Below are 25,958 nucleotides of genomic sequence, written 5' to 3' on the forward strand. Positions count from 1 at the left end.
GAGAGGAATTCGGACAGCTGGAATGAATGGGAGGACTGCCAGCCAGCAAAGTAAGAGGATGACAACCGAACCCACGTGCAGATAGAAGTTGGGAGCCATTGGAGTCCTGAGGGAGTTTGCCAGATCTTGGGAGGAAATGGTTACCAAAATACCATTGTCAACCAAATCACCTCTTCAAGCCTCTGGGGCTGGCCCAGGGTGGCACCCAAAGCCACGATGGTGGGTGGTGCCCTTCCCATGGGGCGGGACTTGGCGGGATTCTGAGCTGGGCGGCAGCGGGTCTCTGGGGCCCTGTCTGGGGACTTCCACAGGCCAGGGTGTGTGTCTTTGTAGCCTGTCAAACCACAACCATTCACAGAGGGCGTGTGGATTAGAATCTTCCATGGTCAAACCAGGAAGAGTGTGTTACCCAGCTGCAGAAAGTTTGTTAGTCTGTGCGCTTGTGCTTAAGATAGCCAGGTTCATCTTATCTTGTAAGGACTACAATGGGAAATCAGGAAGGAGGCTCTACCTAGAACAATTCGTGACTGTATATCGAGAGCCTTGTATGTAAAAGTGATAGAGGCTGGGTTCTGGGGTGGATAAGTCAGTTCCCCAGAGAAAAGGAACCAAGAGGACAAATATATGTCTATGATATGCATTTGAGGATATATAGATACATATATCTACGTATCCAATAGGGTATATATGCCAATAGGGGTGTGTGTGTAAATATATATATAGATGAAGATAAGAGATATATATATATATATATATATACACCTTACATATGAGATAGATATATGTACACATATATACATCATATATATTATATATATCACATATATCCTATATGTCAACAATGTGTGGGTATATATGTACATATACACATATAGGGATGTATATATAATACCCACTCACATTAAGGAGGGAAATGCTTTACTCAAAGTCTACTGATTTAAATGTTAATCACATCTAAAGAAACAACCTTCACAGCCCCATCTAGACTGGTGTTTAACCAAAGAACTGGGCACCATAGCCTAGTCAAGTTGACACATAAAATTAGCCATCACATGGAGAATTTGTACATTGGGAGTGGGACGTTATATTCAGAGGATATGTCAAATGACAGAAATTTCTTTAGAGTAAAACATGTTATAGGTCAGGCTGTCTCATTGACATGCTTGCTGGTTTCCTTGTGACAAATTATACTTGGTGTAATCTCTGATCTTAATGGGCATTCGTTGGAAAGAGTTCTTTTTACCTTGATGTCAGAGGAATAGCACATGGGCTAACGCAGAGCACTGAAAAAGTGAGAGCTCAATTCCTGATCCCGCCTCTGTCTTATGATTAGAGCCTGAGAGTAATTTCTACCACCACTTCTGTACGTTGAGAAGCGTGTCGATAAGGCACAGAGGCTGCATCGCTAGAGGGGAGAGTGCGAACCCTGCGATGAAACTGCCCAGGTTCAGATCCCAGCTCAGGCACTACTGGTGTGTTGTTTAACCCACCTGTGCCTCAGTTTCCTCCTATGTATAATGGGGATGATACTAATAGTTTCTACCTCTTAGGGCTCTTGTGATGATTAAATGTATTAACATATGTAAGTGTCTGCACTTACAGACACATAGTGACGCATAAATGTTTGCTCTTATAATGATTACTTCCTGGGAATATGAAGAGATAAAGTCTGAGTAGAAGATGGAGATGGTTGAAGAAAAGTTTTTAGAAGTAGAGTAAGCATTAGAACTTTGCTCTAATTCAGTCCATGTTTGAGACTACTTTCTGGTGTTGTCCTTTAGGGAATTCCGCTCATAATCCCCTTAGGTGAGTTGAAACCAAGGTGGAGCCTCCTTGTATCCAATTCTGCGCTGAAGTTAATAGTGTCATGGCGAATTTCCGGGGTATTAATAATGAGCTAATACAGCTATGAATGTTAAATGTCTTGGAAGCAGTTTCCTGATGAGCAAATAGCAGATGTGGCAATGGCCACGGTCTAATTGCCCGAGAGGCAGTTAAATATAGTTTTAGTCCTTTTCCAAGCAGTTATTTGAAAGCTGAAATATTTTCCCCGAAAGGCCTGTCAGTTGTTCTTAGACTCCCAAGTGTAGCACAGAGTAGAAGCAGCACTTGGGAGTGTGTTTCCTTCCTATACATCTAATTTATCTCTGTAAACTGTTGGGTTTTCAACATGGGTTTTGTTTTGTATACTTCACGTATGACTTTTTGGTGTAGAGCAGTGGCTTTTATTGTCCTACAAACTAATACTAGTTGCCTTTTATTAAGATTTTCTGTGCGTCAAGCACCATACTGAAGGCTTTATATGTATCATCACATGTAATCTTCACAATAATCCAACAAAGAAGGTACCATTATCATCACTATTTTCCATTGAAGGAACGGGGCGGTTACTCTAAGGGGTAACCCTTAGAAGGGTTACCTTGCTCCAGGTTCACCATGGGTAGCTGAATTCCAGGTGGCAGGAATACAAAAGCTCAAACACTTACCACAATCCTCTAATGTTCTTTAAGTTCCGTAAATTCAAACACTTACCACAATCCTCTAATGTTCTTTAAGTTCCGTAAATTCACATCAGCCCTACCTTCTGCTAGGGGCTTGGGGGTGTTTTGCAAGGTGTGCGCTCAGCTGCTCTCAGGTTTGTAATTGTTTTATTAAATAGTACTGAGTCCAATCTGGTGTGTTAGGAAGTGGTCATTTTCACGCTAGTGTTGTTGGTGTTTCACTGAGAAGGACTTTCCCTGGGTACCTGACAGCCAGCCTGTGTGTGTAGGTTCTCTGCTGTGGACCAGTTTCATCCCTGGAGGAGATCTGGGGACTGAGACCTAAGCCTTGGGCTGTGGCTAGCTCTCATGTCCATTTGGCAAACAGCACTTCACTACCTTGGGAGCAAGAAGAAAAATGCCATTTAAATAGCAGTTTAAAGCTAGAGGAGGGACAAGGAAGGAATCAAATTTACCCGAGATGTTAAGAAAATCTCCACTGCAAGTGAAAATTTAACGTGGTCCAGTTTTCATGTGTACTGTCTGTGTATTTTCAGAAAGAGTGATTCTTTTATGCAGCGGTGATGCTGACATGTCAATGATGAAAGTTTTACAACAACAGTCAGAGAGGTTGTGCAATGTGGAGAGTCTTCCTCTATAGTTAGAATGAAACTTTGTGTTTTTTACTGCCAGGATGTGAGCTTAATTATAGCATGTTGCAACCTTTGCCTTTGTAAAGGGAGTGTGTGTGTGTGTGTGTGTGTGTGTGTATGTGTGTCTGGAGAAGTTCAGGTGCTTTTTTGTTTTCCTTTAAGCATCAGTAGGAGTCGATATACGGTATTTTAAGAAATATGCTATTTCTTGACTCTCAGTCAATTGATAAGCTCCCTGAGGGCAGGAAGCATGTTTTATTCCTCTTTTTGTAGCTCTTACCATAGTACTTAATATTTGTTTACTTGAATAAAACCAGGGATGTCAACTTAGGCTATTTGGAAGGCTTTCATTTTGATTTTTACTTAAGTAATGCACTAATTATTCTACTGGAAATAAATTTTTTCCAGCACGGAAACTTACATTTTAAAAAAAATTGTAATTATTCATCATATTATCCCCAGAATTAGCAGCTATGTGTTTGGTCTAGTTATTTCTTGACTATTCAGGAATTACCTTTCTGTGTTTGTACATACCTGTGTGTTTAGCATCAAAAAAAAAATTACTGCATTGAGATTATTCACATGGTCAGGCTCATTTCACAGACTGAAAAGTACTTGATTCTGGCCACAAGTCCTTCCTATCAACCATGAAAATTTGCTGAAACCTACATTCCCTGAATCTGAAAGAATCAGCCTGGATGGTTTATCTAGAAGAATAATAAATACCACCTTGCCTTTAAAGACTTTAGTGTGAGTCTGGTACATATATTATCTATAGCTTCTGAACATTAAGATTTTGTCACACTTTGCACATACTTAAGTTTTCACTATTGTGTATATTGAATGATTAATTCAAAAGACATCAAGATGGAATTAAGAAGGATGAAACCAGCCCACATCTGGGGGGTATATAGTGTTCACAAAGTTTTATTGGTAATTTCCATTCTGATTCTACCATCATACCATTTGGGGAAACTTAACATTTTCTCATTAGAGGATGTCTGAGGGCTTCCCTGTTGGCGCAGCGGTTGAGAATCTGCCTGCTAATGCAGGGGACACAGGTTCGCGCCCTGGTCTGGGAGGATCCCACATGCTGCAGAGCAACTAGGCCCGTGAGCCACAGCTACTGAGCCTGCGCGTCTGGAGCCTGTGCTCCGCAACAAGAGAGGCCGCGATAGTGAGAGGCCCGCGTACCGCGATGAAGAGTGGCCCCCGCTTGCCGCAGCTAGAGAAAGCCCTCGCGCCGGGACGAAGACCCAACAAAGCAAAAATAAATAAATAAGTTAATAAACTCCTACCCCCAACATCTTAAAAAAAAAAAGATATCTGATGCACATCTCCTCAATCAGGACTGAGGAGATGTGCAGTGCATAAACTTATCAGGGAGCAATCGCTGGCTCCTCATTACAGCTGTTAGCTCCCAGGCGACACCTTCCCGCGCTTTTTTTGTTTGTTTCATACAGTGGCTTATTAAAAACCACTGCCTGCTTAAATGCTTTGGTATGATGTACATGGGTAGGTAGGTGAAGCTGTGCTGGTAAAACCATGACCTAGAGGAATTGAAACGTTCTAACAATTGAAACAAAATTTTGATTTAGTTTTAGAAAATGTATGGGAAAATCTGCCTAGGACAAACATTTATTAAATATCTCTCTAGTATCAGGCTATCTAAACTCAGTGAAACAAAGTTGGTGAAGCTAAAGTTAATATGATGATTTGTTAACCTTAAAATACCTCCATGCAGTTAAAACTTTGGCTTCAAATTGTATCCGAAAGAGTGTTGTGGAAAATGCTGTCTTGTCTGTGGTTTAGTTTTAGTATTAAGGATAAATGTTTGACTATTAAAAAAGAGGAATTGGCATCCAGCAATCATCAATCCATGATACCAAGTATGAAACTTCCGGGCTTGAGGATATATCGGGGTTTTTTTTGTTTTGTTTTGTTTTGTTTTTGCGGTACGCGGGCCTCTCACTGCTGTGGCCTCTCGCATTGCGGAGCACAGGCTCCGGACGCGCAGGCTCAGCGGCCATGGCTCACGGGCCCAGCCACTCCGCGACATGTGGGATCTTCCTGGACCGGGGCACGAACCCGCATCCCCTGCATCGACAGGCGGACTCTCAACCACTGCGCCACCAGGGAAGCCCACGGATACATCTTTTTTTAAGTGTTTCTTTACAAGGTTTTTGACAAAGTCACGTCAGTGTATTGCTGGAAGTCATTCAAACATCTGAATTCTTCAGAAGCAAGTAAAATGATAATTCAAATAATCTGCAGGAATAGAAAGAGTTCTTTGCTTTGGAATAGTTCAGTCTTTAAAAAAAAATCTGGAATCAGCCATTCTTCCAAGGACCCCTTCTTCATTTTAGTGGAAGATAGTCTTTGGAGGCCACAAACTGGGCCCTAGGGGCGCTCCTTGCTACAGCATTGTCATTGCTCTTAGGCCTTTCAGTTGACAGAGGTAGGAACTGTGTGTGTGTGTGTTTTTTAAGAAAAACTGTCATGGACTTAGACTGATATTTTAAATTCAAATTTAAGATTAAATGATTTTTTGCTTAACTTTAAAAAAATTCTTCTGATAAATTCAGGATACGATATGCAAATACTTATTTAAGATGTTTTTATTGAGGTATAATTGACATACATTATATTAATTTCAGATGTGCAACATAATGATTTGATACTTGTATATATTGTGAAATGATCTCCACAATAAGTCTAACTAACATCCGTTGCCACACATTACAGTTTCTTTTTCTTGTGATGAGAATTTTTAAGGTCTACTCTCCTAGCCACTTTCAGATATGCAATAGACTATTATTAACTTTAGTCACCATGCTGTGCCCTATAGGAAGAGTTACTTGCCTTGGAATAATTTAGTCTTAATTGAGAAACGGAAATTTAAAAAGCAGAGAAGCAAAACTCCCCTTAATGGCCCAGGGAAATAAGAAGGAAAAAGGGAAGCCTGGGAGAGTGAATGAAACTGCGCAGAGACGACCTCAAATCAGAAGTTCCTGGAACTTGCCTTTATCCTTTCCTAGGACTTGGGGTGAGGGAATCCTCCGTTTTTTTAAACTTTTGCCTTTGGACTGCAACCTAACATTTAGTACCATGTTGTATGTCAGACTTTTTGTAGTGAATAATCCACAGATTGTGGATAATCAACAGAAGGGAGCTATTTCGCATATAAAATCTGCTACTGCAAGAAGATCTCCATTGAACGTATTCTAAACAAGTAAATCACATACCTTCAGTGTAGGTATTAAATCTAACTCGATACACATCCATGCTTGGTCCCGGTTCTTTCTATTTGCATTTTAGCCCAAATGATACTCTACATAATCACGTGGATCCACAGCTGATCATTCCCTGGAATTCCAGGATTGCTGCAATGGGCTGATCTCCTTAAATAAACTGTAAACATCCTCCTCTGCCCATTCCCCCGGAACCCACCTCCCACCCCGGGGCTCAAATTCCACTGGATTCCTTTTCTTCTTCTCTAATGTTCAGTTTGTTTCTTCTCTGCTTCTTTTCTCTATTTTCAAAGCAGGGCCACTTTACTTTTCCAGCCCCTGGCGATCTGTGACCTCTCTAGAGCCCTTCCAGGCCCCGTCAATTGTGGGTCCTCTTTATTCTTTTCCTGTCAATCATGCCTGGTTTCTCCAGTATCTTCTTTTACCTCCATATGCTGTAAAGATTCTAAACTTTTTTCCTCTAATAGAAGAAGCTTTCTATTCTTTGATGTTATATGATTGGAGGGACAAGGTGCTATTCAAAACAATCTTATATTTTAAGTGTTTCATTTTGGAAGAATCTTTTTATTTAAGTGAAACATTCTTTTTTTTTTTTTTTAGATGTTGGGGGTAGGAGTTTATTAATTAATTAATTAATTTTTGTTGTGTTGCATCTTCGTTTCTGTGCGAGGGCTTTCTCTAGTTGTGGCAAGCGGGGGCCACTCTTCATCGCAGTGCGCGGGCCTCTCACTATCGCGGCCTCTCTTGTTGCGGAGCACAGGCTCCAGACGCGCAGGCTCAGTAGTTGTGGCTCACGGGTCTAGTCGCTCCGCGGCATGTGGGATCCTCCCAGACCAGGGCTCGAACCCGTGTCCCCTGCATTAGCAGGCAGATTCTCAACCGCTGCTCCACCAGGGAAGCCCGAAACATTCTTTTTTTATTTTTGTCAGCACCCCATTTCATAGGTATCAGTAAAATAAATTTTGATTTTATATTTTTGTTATGAAATTATATGTTTCGTTGAAGAAAAAGATCAAAATACAAACATGTTTATATAAACATTTTACCTTGGCGAAAACTTAGTATCAGTTGTTCTGAATTATCATGGTCGTTATTCTAATATAGCAGAGCAAAAAAAGTTGCCCAAACTAACCTGTCAAGCTGAAAATGCTTTGCCTCACTGTAACTTCATAGATAGCTGCTTTATTTAGCTCTGAGGAATAAAATAACCAAATCACAAGTCAGTTTTCTAATGTAACTACTCCAACATGTGTTTCTAAGACACATATACTATGTGTCTTTTTTACATGGGAGAACCAGAAACCTGAGTTTTTTCTCCTCAATGGTAGGAATATATACAACAGGGGGCATACCTCAGTAAGAAAAAAGAGTCGTGAAATTGTACCTTCTTGAAGTTTGCTTTAAATCATCTTTCTGATGAGTGATTTAAATAAGATACAACCTAAGGTGATGGGGGCCCAAGGGCCTCATGTCATGGTCATAAAGTAGTGGCTCTCAGATGAGATGTCTGGTTCATTTCTTCCAGTCAGTGTCATGACCAGATTCATCCCAGAGAACTGACTTCGGTAATCACACAGTGTTCCAGGCCACAGCTTGTTTGTAGCAGGGCAGAGGATGGGAAAGAACAAAGCTGCAGCCCTGTGTCTGTGTTCATCAGCCCACGGTTAAGTGGGCATGGACTCCTGAATCTCTTAGCTTGGCTGTTAAGGAAGGTAATGGAATCCTCTGGGTTGTGTCCTCCTTGATGCTATGCCTCTTTGTTTGGTGTTAAAGGTTTCTAATGGGAAGTAAAAGAGATTGAGTAATTCACTCAGGTGTATGTTTCATCCTGAAATATGAGAGCATGTTAGATCAAAGGACCCAGAAACTAACTTTCTCTCTATATCCTGCAACTAGTGAGGTTTAGCATGTATCTCAACTCTGTAAACATACACACATGCACACAACACGTGCTGACACACCTATATGCACATGCCTTGTTGATGTCTGGTCATTATTATCATTCTTTCTGCCTCCAGAATTCTCCCCCAACCCTGAAAAAAGGACTCCAGTACCACCATCAGCAGTGATGGCAAATTAGGATTGCCCTAGTTTTGTGAATTGGAAGAAGGCTACAGCATGACACTTGGGGAGAAAACTTCTTAATACGGTACAGGTTGAAAGTTTTATACCTAATTCATCGACCTACCTCTGTGTGTTGATGGCTTTGTTTTAGAAACTTACAGTGATAAATTCACGAGTCCATGGATTATTTCGCAGAATCTACAATATGGTAGGAAAACCAAAGATTAAACACATATAACAATTTAGACTAGAGTATCTTATACCCTGAAAAGAATTTTCAAAGATAGTATAAGTTATTACCAAATTCTGTAATGTGGGCAGCATAAGTTGCCAATAATGTACAGCTAAATCTAGAAATAGAAAACAAAATAAAAATGTCTTTATGAAAATGAAAGGAATATTATGTCATCATAATGAAACCCTAGACCAAATCCCCATAGTAGAGGTGGAGAGCATTTTAACGTTTGATTGTAACTGAACTAACACAAATGTGACATCCAACTCATTCATCAGCGTCGCTCATGATCTATATTTAACATAGATCACCGGACAATATCATTAATAACAAAGTCTGAGAACTGAGCCAACTCCTGAGTTATGTAAGTAAATCTTAATGAACATCAGTCCCCTGGTGTTATATCTCTGTGTACCGGGACACGGCAGAAATGGAGACTGAGCTCTACTGTGCTCTTAAAGTGAAGGGTGACATGTGCCGGGCATTGCATCGTGTTGTACATGTGAAGAGAGATAAGTAATGGCATCCACGTGAGGGAATTCAGAAAGCCACTGTGCTGGAGAGAAGCCAAGTGGGCCCCCAAGGAGGGAGCCAGGTTTGGGGTTCATTCTTGAGGCAGCTAACTCAGGCTTAGGGGAACAATTTGCTTCCTTTCTCAGCCGACTTTCTTTGGCCAGGTCTAAACTCTACCACATACTATTTATTGGATGCCTCCTCTATGCCAGGTGATTTACCTATATTACTACTGCAGTAGTCCTCATGGAGTTGAAGCATTGCCATCCTTTTCTACAGGTGAGGAAACCAAGGCTCAGAGCAGTTAAGTACCTTGCTTGAAGTCATATAGACAGGAAGTAAGGGGTGCAGATTCCAATCGTCCTTTACTTTAGATGCCCTAGTAAACCTTGAGATATTTCTGTAGGTTGCATGTTTGTGTCCCCCAAATTCATATGTTGACACCTAACCCCCAAGGTGATGGTAGTAGGAGGTGGGACCTTTGGGAGATGATTAGGTGGGATTAGTGCCCTTGTAAAAGTGGCCAAGAAAGCTCCCTTGCCCCTTCCACAATGTGAGGACACAAGGAGAAGTCTTTGACCTGGAAGAGGGTTCTCACCCGACCATTCTGGCACCCTGATATCAGACTTCCAACCTCCAGGACAGTGACAAATAAATTTCTGTTGTCTATAAGCCACCCAGTCTATGATATTTTTGTTACAGCAGCCCAAATGGACTAAGACAGATATTGTGCCGATATGACGTAGATTAATTGGAATAAATGTGGAGAAAATAAGTTTGCTAAATACAAGCGAAGGTGGTTGCTGGCAGATTAAATGAAGTATTAGTGGTTGGGGCAGTGGAAGGGCGAGGAAGGGAAAGTGTAAAGGTACACCTAAAAAACAATGTTAAACAATGCAGAAGAGGTAGAGCGGGTCGGAAAAGTACAGCACTAACAAATGATTCGGCGTGTAGAGGTACATTCAAATTCAAGTACTGTGCAGAAGGCTCTGTACTGGTGCCTTGTTCAGACATATAGGAGGTAGCAAAGCCCTCAGGAAATGTATAGTTGAATGGAGAAAAAAGACATATAATAATGTATTAAGAGCTACCATTAGAGATATTAACAGAGGGCTATGGAAGCCCAGGAGAGAAGAGACTAAACTGTAACTGAGAGATTCGGGAAAGGATTTGTTGAGTATGGGCCTTGAAGGATACACAGTGCTCTGGCTGGTGGTGACAGAGCCTGGGGCGGGGATAAAAGTTTGGGAAAAGGGCATTCCAAACAGAGGTCGGTAGGAACTTGATAGGAATACCAGGAGATGCCTAGAGGATTGAGTCAGTGTCGTAAGCCAGACTGAGCCATCTTTGGGAGCATCTGGGAGGTCATGCCAAGAAGTTTGGACTTCACTCAGCCGTAGGGAGCCATGGAAGATTTCTGAGTAACTGAATGATGTCTGGAGTTGTGCTTTAGGCTGGTCATTCTGATGCCTCTGTCAAGAATGGAGAGAAATGAGGATAGAATCAAGACTTTTACAGGAATAGTTTATATAAAAGGTAAGGGAACCTCAACCAAGTCTGTGGCAGTGAAAGAGGAAGAAACACATGCAAGGGACAGTCATTGAAGAGGTAGCATCAGAATGTGAAGAATGAAGAGTAGCAAAGAATCAGTGATGTGGCCATGGGTCTTTCTGAGTAAAGATATCCTGTGTTCCAGGAGGTAGAGGAAGTAAAGCTGTTCATGGAACAGAGACTTAAATTAGAAGCCAGCCTTCATGGTTTGCAGTGCGGGAAGCACTACTAGTGACAGACTCTTCTTTAGTCATATGTACATCAAGGTTAGAAAAGATGACTAGGAATATTGTGTCTGGCAAAGACAATAGCTGTACCACACGTTATAGTAATTGGGTTTGTGTACATCCGAAAGTGCTTGTGGACTGGATTGCACTGTGAGTACCATTGGCCATACATTAAAATTAGTCTCAGGACTTCCCTGGTGGCGTAGCGGTTAAGAATCCGCCTGCCAATGCAGGGGACACAGGTTCGAGCCCTGGTCCGGGAAGATCCCACATGCCACCAAGCAACTAAGCCCGTGAGCCACAACTACTGAGCCTGTGCTCTAGAGCCCACGAGCCACAACTACTGAGCCTGCGAGCCACAACTGCTGAAACCCACGCGTCTAGAGCCCGTGCTCCGCAGCAAGAGAAGCCACCTCAATGAGAAGCCCGCGCACTGCAATGAAGAGCAGCCCCCGCTCACCGCAACTAGAGAAAGCCTGCGCGCAGCAACGAAGACCCAATGCAGCCAAAAATAAATAAGTTAATTAAAAAAAATTAGTCTCACTTTTTAAATTACAGTACATGCTATACACATATATACCTTTATAATATATTCATATATACACAGATATATTACTTAATATAGATACAATAAGTATATCTTTGATATATATAAAATACATCATCTATATCTTTTTTTTTTTTTTTGCGGTATGCGGGCCTCTCACTGTTGTGGCCTCTCCCGTTGCGGAGCACAGGCTCCGGACGCGCAGGCTCAGCGGCCATGGCTCACGGGCCCAGCCGCTCCGCGGCATGTGGGATCTTCCCGGACCGGGGCACGAACCCGTGTCCCCTGCATCGGCAGGCAGACTCTCAACCACTGTGCCACCAGGGAAGCCCAAAGCCATTCAATCTTAGAAATACAATATTGAGTGAAAAAAATCAACTCCCTACTTAAAGTATGATACTCTTTTGATAAATTGCAAAGATAAGCAAAACTTTATAGATACATAGGGAAAGAGACAAGGTACTTTCAAATTCAGTATGTCTGTTCTTAAGGTAGAAGAAGCCTATAGGTCAGTGGTAAAGCCCAATCTAAATGCTGAAACAGATACTTGAAGGAGAATTTTCAGTAGGGAATGAGGTCCTAAGGATCCTTCTGGGATAGTCTTTTCAGGTCATATCCAAAACCCAACATTCAACTCTAAGAACCTAAATGTTTACACGAAACAATTTATTGAATGAAACTGTGTTCCATGACTCGATACTTCATTACCACAAATGCCATAACTTCATTACTTAGTAAAGATAAAATCTGGTGTACTATTACTCACCTGCAACACAGTGATTATAAACGACAGGAAAAAAACTGAACACCATGTTTTTTATAGATCTATACACATGTAATAAAAGTGTTATATAAAAATGAAGACAGCGATTTTAAAAAGGCTATTCAAGTGGCATTGTTGGGGGGATGGGGGCACAGATAAAGAGGAGGCCGTGGAAGTAAATATATCTTGGAAAATTTCTAAATTATTCTTTTAAAACAGTAAGCCAGCCGAAGCATTGAGAATGAGTGTTAGTTAAAGGAAGCACCCTTCTTCCTACGAAAGGAACAACCCCGGTATTGGAGGTGATGGATCTATGATGTTACAGGAGAAGAGAGGAAAGGCAGGGAATGTGGAGAGGGGGCGCCTATTAACAAGACATTGCTGAAATCGCTTTTGCTTGGTGAAAAGGAAGCTTCCTGAGTATTGTTTGTGGAGATATGTCTGTTGCTTCAATCTATTTCACGTAGGTTACTTATTTATAACTTTAAAGATAATTTAATATGTAAAACCTCCTCTGCTGAAATGTGGGTATTAACTTACAAGCATCATTTATTGCACTTATGGCTGATGGATTGTTATGAGTCAGAACTAATAAATTTGTAAGGATTCATAGAATATCAGTCGTGGAAAAAAAAAAAAAAAAAAAAGAAGTGTCTGTATGGTTGCCATGTAACTGCATCTGCCGGGAAGGCTGGATGACAGGAGAGGACTGCTGGGCCCCATGTCTTGCTGAGGAAGGGGGGTGATGGGCAGTAGGGAGAGCAGTAAAATGGATGATGAATACCTTCTAATTGAGTGGATATTGGCAGCAGTACATTGACCAGGACATTAAGTGTCTGGCAAAGCGGAGAGCTTTTGCTGAACACGGTTACACCCGCATGGAAGTGCCCGTTCTATAGTGAACCAGGCGATGCTAACGAAACCGGGCTTTGTTGAAACGAACCAGGCACAAGATTCAACAAGCAGAAAATTGCTGTAGGCCTCAGGGTTTATCTTCTCTCTGCAGATAAAGAATCTTGCACTCCATGTTCCAAAGTGGTGTTAGGGAAAAGAGGTTTAGAAAGACAACGGTGGCAGCCCACCAGATTTCCTCGCCACAGAGGAAAGCACGCGGTAAGAGTTGAGTTGGGTGTTTTCCCCAGCCCTTTGGAAGGTGAGGTCCCTTCTCTCCACATGCTCTTAAGTGAGGGGTAGGGAGAGCCACGTGGTTCATACTTGCCTTTGGATGGAGGTAGAAATAGGAGCCGAAGAGCCCCCGCTGACCTCCTCCCCACTCTTTCCGAGAGGATGATGGGCCAGGAGGAGGAAGGTGAGGGGCGTCTGCCTTCTGATTAAGGGAGGCTGAACACCCAGTCCACGGCTGGCTTTTTTACATGTTAATCTGTATGTTCAGTTGAGAGAGGAGGATTTCTACATGCCTTTTCACACAGCCTCCCATTTCCTTTTTTGGTTTTTCTCCATTTCTTCCCTTCCTTCTCCCTCCCCCGCTCAACACATTCACACACACACACACACTCACAAACATGTTCACAACACACTCTCTCTCTCACTTTCTCTCTCTGGGTTTCCCCCTCCCTGCTTTGCTAGCTCCTGGTTTTTGAACAAAGCCCCAGGCTGACCTCAGGAAGTAGAAGGACTCTGGGTTAAGAGTTGCCTGTTACTGTAATTGTTTATTAGACCTGAAGTTTGATTGGCCAAATTGAATTAAATAAATATTTAGCAGGCAGAAGCTGTCCTGTCTGGGAACATCAAAGGACTGTGACAGACTCCACCAACGGCCCTGGCATCAGGCCCGACAGTACAGCGGCTACTGCTGGCTTTTACAGGCAGGGCCCAGGCCTTTACCATCCCAGAGAAAGAGCCCTTTGTGGTTCTATACAGATAATGACGTATTCTGTAATAACCTAAATGAGAAAAGAATTTGAAAAAGAATAGATACATGTATACGTATAACTGAATCACTTTGCTGTACACCTGGAGCTAACACAACATTGTTAATCAACTATCCTCCAATATACAATAAAAATTTTCAAAAAATTCACATTTATAAGAAGGAAGGCTGTTCAATGTAAAATGTATTCTGTGTTGGATGTCTCTCCATCCTGCACCGCCGCCACAAACACACACCCCAGGGCCCCTTACTTTGCTCGTTTTAGGAAGATGTTTTGGCATGTGTTGGTTAATCTCTGGCGGCAAGCTACAGAATAAGGAACAGTGATACATTCATTTTACCTCAGAAGATAAAGAGGCTCCTCTACGGAGGCTTATGGGCTGCGCCTGAGTGGAAAAAGCCAACAAGGAAATCTCTAGGGGCAAACCACGCCCTCAAGGGTCACGTGGTCTGTCATCTGTCCTGTCTGTATACGTATCTCTTTCTCTCATTTGTTTTCCTCCCTCCCTCCCTTCTTTCCTTCTTTCCTCTCTCAACCTCTCTATTTCCTCAAAGTAATTTCTTTGCAACCCGATCTTCCCACGTGGCTCACCCCAGCTCCTGGCCTCTCTCTGTGTTGCTATCCTTTTGGTTCTGCTAAACTGCACTGCTAACTGCATCTCTTTCTCTACATTCCCCGATATATCTCCCAGAGTCAGAAGCTGATGGAGCAAGTTCATCTTTCAAGCCAGACTGTGTCATACAGAGACAGCAGGCTTTCCTTGGATCAGGCGTTCCTCCTTGGTTCCATCAGCTATGACCAATGAAGCTACAAATTCTTGTAGGATTTGGTCGCTTCATTTAAAATGGAGATATGGGAGATCAACATTGCTGGTGAAAGTATTTGAAACTATCAATAGATTAGGTCTATGAGTATCACAGTATCTTTTCCAATGGTTTGTCTCTCATGCAAACCTACTTTTAGAGGGACTTTGGGTAACATTTTTCTAGAAATAAAGATTATTAGTTGACGATACTTACTTGGAATTTGTGGTGATTTTAGCTTTTTGGTTGACATTTCCTTGGCCTAGCAGAGACTTGTTTGGAAAATAGTGTCTCGGCCCTCCATATCTGTGGTTCAGCGTCCGCAGATTCAATCAACAGTGGATCCTGTAGTCCTGTAGTACTTATTGAAAAGAATCCACGTATAAGTGGACCCCTGCAGTTCAGCAGAGCAAACCCATTGTTCAAGGGTCTACTGTATTTCCATAGCACTTACCTATTAGGTATTATAAGTAATCTAGAGGTGACTTAAAGCATACAGCAGGGGCTTATCTGGTGACACAGTGGTTAAGAATCTGCCTGCCAATTCAGGGGATACAGGTTCGAGCCCTGGTCCGGGAGGATTCCACATGCTGTGGAGCAGCTAAGCCCGTGCACCACAACTACTGAAGCTCTCGCGCCCTAGAGCCCATGCTCTGCAACAAGAGAAGCCACCACAATGAGAAGCCTGCGCACCACAATGAAGAGTAGCCCCTGCTCACTGCAACTAGAGAAAGCCTGCGCACAGCAACAAAGAACCAACGCAGCCAAAAATAAATAAATCAAATAAATAAATTAAAAAAAAAAGCATACAGGTGGATGTACGTAAGTTATATGCAAATACTACACCATTTTATTTAAGGGACTTGAACATCTGTGGATTTTGGTATCCACAGGAGTTCTGGACAAATCCCCTGTGAATATCGAGGGATGACTGTATAAATTAAGCAATGACAATTTAACTCTAGGGTCAGAGGGTATATGGGAAATCTCTGTACCTCCCCCCTCAATTTTGCTCTGAACCTTAAACTGCTCTAAAAAAATAAAGTTAAAAAAAAATTTTTTTTAATCAAACAAAAAAATTCAAGCATAAGAGAAAATTAGTGTCCTGATCGGAGAAATAAGAACAGAATGCCTTTTATTTACAAGATACTTTTCTTAAGTTTGGTCAAAGGAAGGCAGTCAAAAAAGCACTATTCAAAGAATTAAGCAAATCAGGAAATTGTTTCTAAAGTACTTTTTTAAAGTTCTTTTCACTTTTCAGAAAGTGGTTCCAGAAACAGGGATTACTGAAGGAGACGACATGGGAGGGTTGTTGACACTGTGAAGATGTTTAAGCAGGAGGAAGATAAAGGCCCCTAATGAAGAGAATGCCTTCCATTGACTTACACAAATATCCACAACTTCAGTTTGGTAGAAAATAATTAGAGCAGGTGGGGACGTGCTCAGAACATCACATTCAAAGTGATAACGTAATTAAATATCGCATAAAATAGCAAAACACGAAGTGGAAAACATTTTAATATGTCTCTGCAGTTCTAGGTGGTACAAGGTCCAAAGACGAAACGGCAGATGAAACCCAGTCACAATCAAGTAGTGTCTTAGCCTGTTGGTGAATTTTAGTGCCAAGCACGACAGGCTTGCTCAGAGAAGAGGCACATGAAGGCAGAACAGCCGGGCTTCATGTCATGGCTCCTGGAACTTGGGGCATCTGGGTTGATGCTCTGCTGTCACCAGCTTGAGCGTCTTCATTTTTGAATCAAGGGGTCCTGCGTTTTCATTTAGCACTGGGTCCTACAAGTGGCAGAGTCGGTCTCACTGGAATTGGAGGCTCCTTCACAGCATCTTGGGACACAAGAACCATAACCTAAGTGATTCCAGGATAACAAAGGAAGCATGGACTCATCTTCCAACTCTGTCACCTCACTTCTTCTTTAGAGATCTAAAAATGGGACCGTAGTTGCCCTTCTGACTGCTCCGTTCACACAGCCTACAACGGGGCAAGCCTTGAAAATTCCTACAGCACTGACAAAGCCTTCAATTTCATAATTAGAAATAAAAAAAATCATGGAATCAATTAGTAATATGATAACCTAAGCAATGAACATACTAATGTGTGGTTAATCAATGAACAGTGTAAAGGTCTAGTGTCCCATTACTCCCCATTTAAGCAGAAAAAGGGACTTAGAAGGACAGAGAAAAGGGAAAGTGACATGAAGGGGAGGAGGTTACGGTGGGGGGACAGGGACAGCGCACAATGACGTGTCTCCACCGCATTGCAGTTTTTGCCTTTAACTCTTCCTTGCTGCTGTGTTTGAGTACTTGTAATTGACCCTCCAGTCCTGCCAACCCTGCTTGCCTTAATTGATAACGATGTCTTTTAATATGGCAATTTCGTAAGGAGGGAGCTTAATCCCTGCGGGAATGGCTGTTGCGTATCTTCAAAATGGCGAGACTGGCCTCTCCTCCCTTGCATCCTCAGTCCGTCTTTGTACTAGTGAAGGTCCAGCGCAGGATCTTCCTCAACCCCTCTGTCAACTCAGGGTATGAATTCGGGTCCACAGACTCTGCCTGGAAATGTGTTCTGGTGGGACAACTCTTTTGGTCACAGAGCTTTTCATGGGACGGGACAACATGGACTTCTCTCCTTCAGTGTGACTCCTTTGATTCCACTTAAGAAGAATAGTAGGCCTCTGTCTTCCACCTGATTACAAGGATCTCCATTTCTACCAGAAGAACGTCTGTTGTAGAAACCATTCCAGCAGCTTTACTCTGTGAGAGCCGTTAGTGTAGGAGAGACACCTTGTCTAAGACAAGGCTTGAAGATCTTTCACCTCTACAACCAGGGGAAGGAGGGGCAGGCGATAGTGGACAGTGGATGCTGGCCCATCCCCACGTAGTCACCTGGCTGGGGCCAGGCTGGGCATCCACGCCAGACTTCCCTACAGCCAATGGGTCTGCAGTTCCAAACTTCATCAGATCTAATAGCAGAAAAAGTACATGCCCTCTTCCTCCACTTCTGTCTTCTCTGTTGCCCTATAGCATGATTAAGTGTCTAGCATCTTGCAAAACAAATGAGCAAATGTAGCTCTTTCCTTTCTTCCTTAAAAAGAACACAATCAACCGAGACTGTGGCATAACAACAGTTGACTTGTAGTTGCTTCTTGTGCCTGAAAGCCAAATATACTCCAGCAAACACAGCCTATGCCTGTAATATTATGTACTAATAAGTGCTGTCATGGTTGTATAGATGCTAGTGTATTTGAGTTTCAGCTGTTCCCTGAGATAAACTATCACATCTGAATAGTGATACAACATTAATAGAGGAGCTGTGATGGTTTCATTCTAACTTCAGTGTTCTAGAACTCCCTGGTGACTAGAGTTATAATGGCTCTGTTTTACTAGCCTCCAAGTCATGATGGATAAAATGTGGGCAATTTCTAGTCTAGAGAGTGCTAACTATCCAACTTCAAAGAAAATATCCCTTTGTGGTGATTAGCAATGCCGATGGCTAACCAGCATTATGGGCAAATGAAATTTCATTATCATCTAGAAATTTCATCTTGCTTTTTAATGCAGTTTTTTAACTGTACTGGATCTTTAGCATTGCTGCTAGAAAGGAACAACACTGCTTGATATAACATTTGATTTTTCTCTCCTTTCCTGTCCACCCATAACAAAGCACCAAAATGATCACATGGGAAGTGCTCTACCTCAACCCTGTGTTTTGGGGGCCGTTGGACAGTTTCCCATTATCTTGCTTATGTCGTAGTCTCTAACTCGAATAGTTTTTTAATATACCTCCTTGAAATCCGGAAGTTACCTTTGACTCTTTCCTTACTCTCCTCATCTAATCTGTTGTCAGGTGTTGTTGATTGTGTCCTCACATACGTCGCCTCTTCTCCATACCTGCCATTCTTGCTGCAGTTCAGACCATCCCTGGTCCCCTAACCTATATCAGTAGCTTCCAAACTGCTTTCTCTCCTGCATTGATCTTCTCTGGTCCACAGATTCCCCCCTCCCTTCTGAGTCCCACTATGTCACTCCTAGCTGGTCACTGCTTGCTCGCAAGGTCTCAGGAGCTCTCCATTGCCCGCGGACAGAGCCCAGATTCCACCATAGCCAGTTGTCGACAGTGCCCTGTGATCCAGCTCCAGCCGCCATGCTGCCTTCACTGGCCTGGTCCCCCGGTGACACGGCTGTTCTTTTTCTACGCCTTGCCTCCACAGCCTCCGTCCAGTGCTTTCGTTCAAGCTGTTTCCTCTTCCTGGAGTGCTTCCCCCTAATCTTTACAGATCCCACCCTGCCCATCCTTAAAGCTCCATCGCTTCTTCAGGAAGCCTTCCCTTATCCCTCCAACAGGAATGCATTTCTCCTTCCTCTTCACGCCCATCGCCATTTATTTGTTTCTCCTAACACTCCTTACTTTCTGTATTATTTTTATATATTTCCTAGTAGCCCATAAACTACCTGAAGGCAGGGTCTAAGAGTCATCCCTGTTCCATCCAGAGAGCTTTGTATGGAGCCTTAAACAAATACGGTACTTGTCAATGAATATTTGCTAAATCAATAACTCCATTTCCAGTCTAATCAACGAATGGCTTTGGAGTTGATTATTAAGTGAAACTATGTTTTAAGTTAAAAGAAAGTTATTATGGGCATCACACTGATGGAGAAAAAAGGTATCAATAAGGAGAGAGGAAGGCTAAAATGAACCCTATGGTGTTGGGTCAGGATCAGAGTAGTAGCATAAACTACTCTCAATGTACACAGAGAGATACAGAAATATACATATATGTATATAAATGGGTTAATATGCATACATATATTACCTAGCTCTATCTGCTGAGAAACAAGAAGCTCACTCAGCACCCATATCTTGTTTCTAAACACCATTCTCCAATAAAAGGAACCAAGCCTCCTTGCAGAAGCAGTTGTTTTTCAGGCCTCAGGCAGGGGAAATACAAAATGAACCTGGAACATCTTAACAGTGCCAGCAAATAAGGAAACACTCCCCTCAAAAGACAAGGGCTTGTCAAAAGAACACAGGAGTCGATGTAAATGTGTTCCTAGTGACCAAAGCTGGTACAGCTTGGGCAAAAAACTAAAGACAGTACTGAATTTTAACCCGTAGAATAAAATAAATATCCAGGAGTCCATACTGATTAAAAAACAAAAAACAAAAAACAAAAAACATGGGAGAAGTGACAGCTCTTCCTTAAGTAGAATTCCAGATAATAAATGTGGAAGGAAATTGGGAAACAGAATCACCCTTAGGCAAACACCACAGTAACGATTATTTCAGGCAGGAACCACAGATGGATGCTAAAATTAGTGGGTAACATTTGAGGAGAAACAGGATTCGTATAGTGTCAGCATATCCCCCTCAAGATACTTTGTTACTACACAGGGAAAGATAGTGAAACTTTACAGTGGAAAAACAAGCAGGCACTGTTCTAACCAAGTGATCAAGGCAAATACCACCAGTGATAAGCCATGATGACATCATAATGACCCCCTTGATACGATGCACTGAGAAGAACACAACGTCATTTTTGTAGTATGCTTGCTAAAAAGGCATAAGTTCATTTGAGTCATGACAATACATTAGGCAAACCCGAACTGAGGGACCTTCCACAGAATAACTGTTCAGTACTCTTCAAAAGTGTCAAGGCCAAGAAAGACATGGGAAGATGGAGGAATTGTTACAAACTGGAAAAGACTAAGGAGAGATAACAACTGGATGCAATGTGGGATCATCTTGGATAGGATCCTGCAACGGCAAAAGGATATTAGTGTAAGAAATGGTGAAATTCTAATAAGGTCTGTAGTTTAATTAGCAATATGGTATGGATGTTAATTTCCTGTTCCTGATCATTCTGCTATGGTTAAGTAAGACATGAACATTAAGGAGAGCAACGTAAAGGATACGAAGGGCTTTGTACTATTTTTGCAACTTTTCTGTAGGTCAAAAAATAGTTCAAAATTAAAAAAAAAACTTTTTAAAGGAAGGCTATTAGTGATTAATATTGTAAACATTTCTTTAATCCAGAGAGGATCCAAACTACCTTTAAAGGAAGTTCAGCAGTCAAACATCCTTTGTATTCTTTCTAGTCATCATTCTTTTCCATGTCTTACATCTCTTGTTTCCACTTGTTTCTAGATATGTGGGTCTAACAGCCTGTGCACAAAAGCTCTTTCCTTCTGGTCAGAAACTACAGAACATATGCCATCCCTGTATGTGGATGTTTGGGTTTCCCAGCTGACCGGGGCTCTGTCTGAAATCTCTTCTGACAATGTGATGCAAACAGCAGCATTTTCTCCTTTGCCTGGACCTTCCCATCACCCTGGGAAGTTCTTTAGCAAGAGCAGAGGCTGCCGTCTTTGTTCCTGTGCTTTTCTCCATCCTCCTGTGTCTTCTTGCATCGGGACTTGGTGGAGTGCTCAAGATGGCGCCAGTCCTAAGATGACTGGACTGGTACAATATTCACCTCCTTTGCCCTCTGTGCCTTCTCCTTTTCCAGTGAACCAGTCGACATACTTTTTTTTCAAAACGTTTTATTTTGGAAATGTTCAAACATACAGAAAAATAGAGAGACTATAATAAACCCTTTGTGAACTTGTTCGTCACCAGACAGGTACCATTTCCAAGGGTCATCAATGGTCTGTATTCCGCATGCTGAGGATGAAGGTGACAGCACTGGCCCCAGTTCTTACACTTCATTCATACTTATTTTTATACTCATAGTTTAGGGACAATGCCTTGTTTCTTGGCCACTTTATCTTATCAGTAGGAGCAACTGCTCCAGTGAGGGTTCCCCGAAGTCCACTCTCCCACCCCTTTGCACAATGCAGATTGAGGTCATTTCTGTGGTGCCTAATGAAAGAGGGACCTCTTTAAACGTTTGCTTAGGGGCCCAAATTTAATTTATGCTTTTACTCTAATCTTAAAGACATTTTTTGCTCTAAAGTCTGATCCTTCTAACAGAAGCTGAAATCGTGTTTTGCTGATTGTGTGACTAAACCCTGAAGGAAAAAGGGTAATGAAAGGTCACCAAACCAGAGTTCTTCCAGTTGCTAATCTGGGTTTTTCCATCATCAGTAATTCAGGTTTAGGAATCCCAGGTTTTATTCCTAACAAAGCATTCCAGCAATTTTTGGTCATCGGAAAGTGATGATCTAAATGGATACTGAAATGAGATGAATAAGATGCTCATTTCCTGAGGGTAAGAGAGATTTTCACATCTGTATCCAAGTAGGATACCAAAGCGTGAAAGCCACACCTCTTTGAGAGAAGTAGTATTTGGGAGTGAAACCTGCCAGATGATGAAAGTATACTTTGCGATAACTGACTTCAGTGATTTTCATAGTCATCTAAAAATTTTACAATAGGGTATGATTTTTATTTCATGGTGGTGAGAAGGAATGCCATTTCTTGGTTCAGGATAACAGAATTCAAGATGCTTACATGGAGAGAAAATTGTATGTGTTACAAATTAGAAAAAAAAGTGAAAACATTTTGATGTAAATAACATAAAAGTAGAGATCTCAGAGATGGATCTTTATGTATTTTAAGTTAAAATAGCCTCTTTATGTGCACACAAAGAAGTAATCCAAAGAAGAGGAATATCTGTCCACCTGTGACTGTTGCGTCTACTTTGATCATCTAGACTTGCTATTAACAGCATGTTCTCTTTTACCCTACTTCTCCATCTTTGCAGTAGAATTTCTTTCTGAGATTTTAGTATAATTCCGCTGCTATCTCTGGATGAGAGTGACATTATGGGAGCCCAGAGATTTTGTGAGTTTCTGTGTCTGGAGAGAGATAAAGAGAGTAAGTTGAAGTCGTCTGGGGTCGGTATCACGGTTTTTTTGATTCCATGGTGATATTCAAACACTAAGAAGAAAAAATAAATTAAAATGTAATGTTTCTGCTGAGTGGGGATGGGAGAGAGTTCGTGTCTTGTTGAGAAACAGATCTAGCATTCCTAGAGACATTAGATTCTGGAAATATAGCAAGGTGGTGTCTCAAGACAGGGTTATAAGCGAGTCTCCTAAATATATTGGTCTATCATCTTTCGCAGGGCTCTTCTTTCCTAATAAAGGGAGGTAGTAATCAACTACCATGCCAAACTAAGCAGCTGACCTATAACCAACAACAGGGTCAGTAACTTAGGACCCTATGAGTTTCAAAAAAATTACCTACGTTTTAATAAACTAGGGAAGCATCTAAATAGTTTTAGAAAGCTTTTCATCATAAATGTTTCAAATCTTTAAAAATTATTTTGGCACTCAAAAGATGTAGCCTCAGTGTGCGTGTGTGTATCTTAAATGAAATACTTCATTCCCCGAAGTACAGGATAAGCAAGGCACTTACTATAATTTTCAGAAGGGTTTTACCATAGTGCACCCACCGGTATTTCCAGGCCTGAGATGATGAGGCAATTCCGTGAATGTTAAGTCAGGAAACCACGGAGAACACAAATGAACCAAATACACCATTCCTTGCTTATGTAAACAGTAGTACTTGACCTGACGTCAGCAGTTATGGACCCTGAAAGCTACTGTCCTCGTGAGTTGCCATGACTGTTCCCAGACAGGCAGAGGTACGGGAGTGCGTGCCTCCCTGCAGGCGGGGCCGTGCAGCCACGCTGCTGGCCCGGTGGAGCTTCACTGCCCGGTTCCCCACCACCCGGTGCCTGGGGTGTGGGAGCCGGAGTTTTTTCTACAGCAGGTGCAGCGAGTAACAAAAAGGCAAGTCAGAGGTGCAAGGCCAGGTCCTCTGTTGTTCTGGGGACTCAGTGTATGCTGGTCTGGAGGCTCCACAAACATGCTTGCAGACTGACTACTTTTCAGCGTGTTAATTACCTTTCTGGAACCCTATCGTGGGCAGACCTCACACGGGCCGCAGACCGCCTTCGCACTCCAGCGCCATCCGCCTTGAAGGGAGAGCTTTATCCTTACGCCCACTGGATCGGGGGCTGCTGCAGTCTAACGCTGACAGCAGCTCTGCTCCATCTTGGCTGTATCCCTTGTGCCAGGAACCTCGGGGAAGAGACAGGGATTTGGCAAAACTCCTGGCAAATGGACGGCGCCCCAGTGAGCGCCGTGCGTAGCGTTTCTTAGCGTTGCCAGACATCCACCGCTGCCTTCTCCCGCTACCTCGGGAAACAAGGGCCATTGCGGGGCAGATTTTAAAGTGAAAAACAGAGAAAAGTAAAAGAAACCGAAGCCCAGAACTTAAAAATAGAGGGTTTCCCAAAACTTTTGCTTCTTGAGTGAGAAATAAATTTAAATCTTGTGTGTGATTCCCCTGATCTTTCCGACTTAGCTGAGGCAGAAAACCAATCCATTGCCTTATCGACTGGGATCGCTAGCCTGAGGTTAGGGACCCACCGTCGTCTCTGAAGCAGGCCTGCCTTCTCTCTGCTGCTATATTACCCCTCTTATCATTTTTGCGCTCGTGCTCTCTATTGCCTTTGATATGGTAATGCTCATGCACAAGAAAAGCCTTTTTTTCCCCCTTAATATGAGTGCTTAAGGAATTAAAGGTGAGTGAGAGGTGGAGGGTGTTAAGAAGGATAGCAGTTTCTCATTAAAACATAAATAAGTATACCCCGTGGAATAGAAAAAGAAGAAAGGAAGATAAAGGGAACCCAAGTGGGAGGACAGGCAGGTGTCTCTCGGCGGAGGCAGGAGCCGGGGTTCCTCACAGGCTGGCTCACGGCCCTTTAACGTTGCGTACGTGCTCCTCCGGCCCCTCATTGATTTCCCTCTGCCCTCCAAAGACCTGGCTGCAGTTAAGCCTTGTGTCCTCCACGTGATGCTGAGCCGAATCAGATTTTCCTTTTAGTTGTTCGATCAAATTTTCCTTCCTAGAGCTTCGAAGGCACACTTGGGACCATCTAGTAATTGCCTCCCCGCACTGAACTGCTGATACCTTTATTGGATTGGCATAGGGTTTCAGAGGATTGTGTTTAACATGCAGTGAGCCGCAGCAATGCAAACAGCCCCAGTGTTTAAACAAGCATCCATTAGGCCAGGAAACAAGGCGGTGCCAGCCCATTCGGTGCTCTGTAGTGCTGGCAGCTTGAGGTGCGCAGGGCAGCCGGGCCGCTGGAGCGGGAGAGGGCAGGCGGGGAGGGGAGGCGGAGGAATTGCAGTGTCAGAAAAGGAGCAGATTCTCTGCGGAAGAGGGGGGTGCGGGGTCGGAGGGGGGGAGGGAAATGTGGATGGGGACATGTGCAAAGCTCATTAATACCTCATTATGTTAGAACTGCAATCTCCCCGCAGACAGGCGTTAACATTTGCGGTGCCGGAGGAAGAGCTGTGGGAAAGCAGCACTGACGGCCCCCCCCCCCTTTTTTTTTGCAAGCCCCAGCAAGCTCCACACACTTGCTTTGCACCGAGGGAGTGGTGGTGTTGAATTTGTGAGGGAAGGCTGCGAGCAAACCCCTAAGGAGCGATAGGGACCAATGCAGTACAGTGAACTGAGACGGAAAACTGTAGAGTTTGTAAATAACGAAATGACCAGCTTTCCAAGGTGCCGGCAAGTGATGCAGAGGGAGGAGCGTTGACCGGAAGCCAGGAAAGGCAGACAGTGGGTCTGAAGCATGAGCCATCCTGGAGCCTGGGTGTGTGCAGTGGTAGATAGACATGCTCCAGATTCAGACTCAGGCGTCCCAGAGAGTGTGGCACTTGTCCCCTGAGTTTGTCCAGGGCTCCCCGGGACCAACCAAGCTATCATAAGGCAGAGAGGAGACAAATGAGGACTAACGAGAAGAAAAGAGGGCAGGGGGATTCAGCCTGTGGGATGTGGGAGGCTGTATTCTCAGCTGCTGCCACCTGCCCTTATTAGTGTGGGTGGAGCAAAGGGAAGGTGATAAAGCAGATAGAAGGTTCTGTGTGTGCGTGTGGGGGGCGGGGGGCGGTGCGGGAAGAGGAGGTTTTGCTTTCTTCAGATCCGACCTGGCTGGGCCCAA

General features: G+C 42.9%; 1 protein-coding gene and 1 long non-coding RNA gene across 3 annotated transcripts in view; both read left to right on the forward strand.

Moving 5' to 3' along the window:
- The window catches only part of MAML3 (mastermind like transcriptional coactivator 3), a 438,815-nt gene that overhangs the window by 184,729 nt on the left and 228,128 nt on the right, over positions 1-25,958 (forward strand). The window lies entirely within an intron of this gene.
- On the forward strand, positions 2,600-9,868 carry LOC141278710 (uncharacterized). The gene is made up of 2 exons (XR_012331778.1): positions 2,600-2,635; positions 7,910-9,868. It is a non-coding gene; the product is annotated as an uncharacterized lncRNA (long non-coding RNA).

Source organism: Tursiops truncatus, chromosome 5 (assembly GCF_011762595.2).
Source record: "Tursiops truncatus isolate mTurTru1 chromosome 5, mTurTru1.mat.Y, whole genome shotgun sequence".
NCBI lineage: Eukaryota > Metazoa > Chordata > Mammalia > Artiodactyla > Delphinidae > Tursiops > Tursiops truncatus.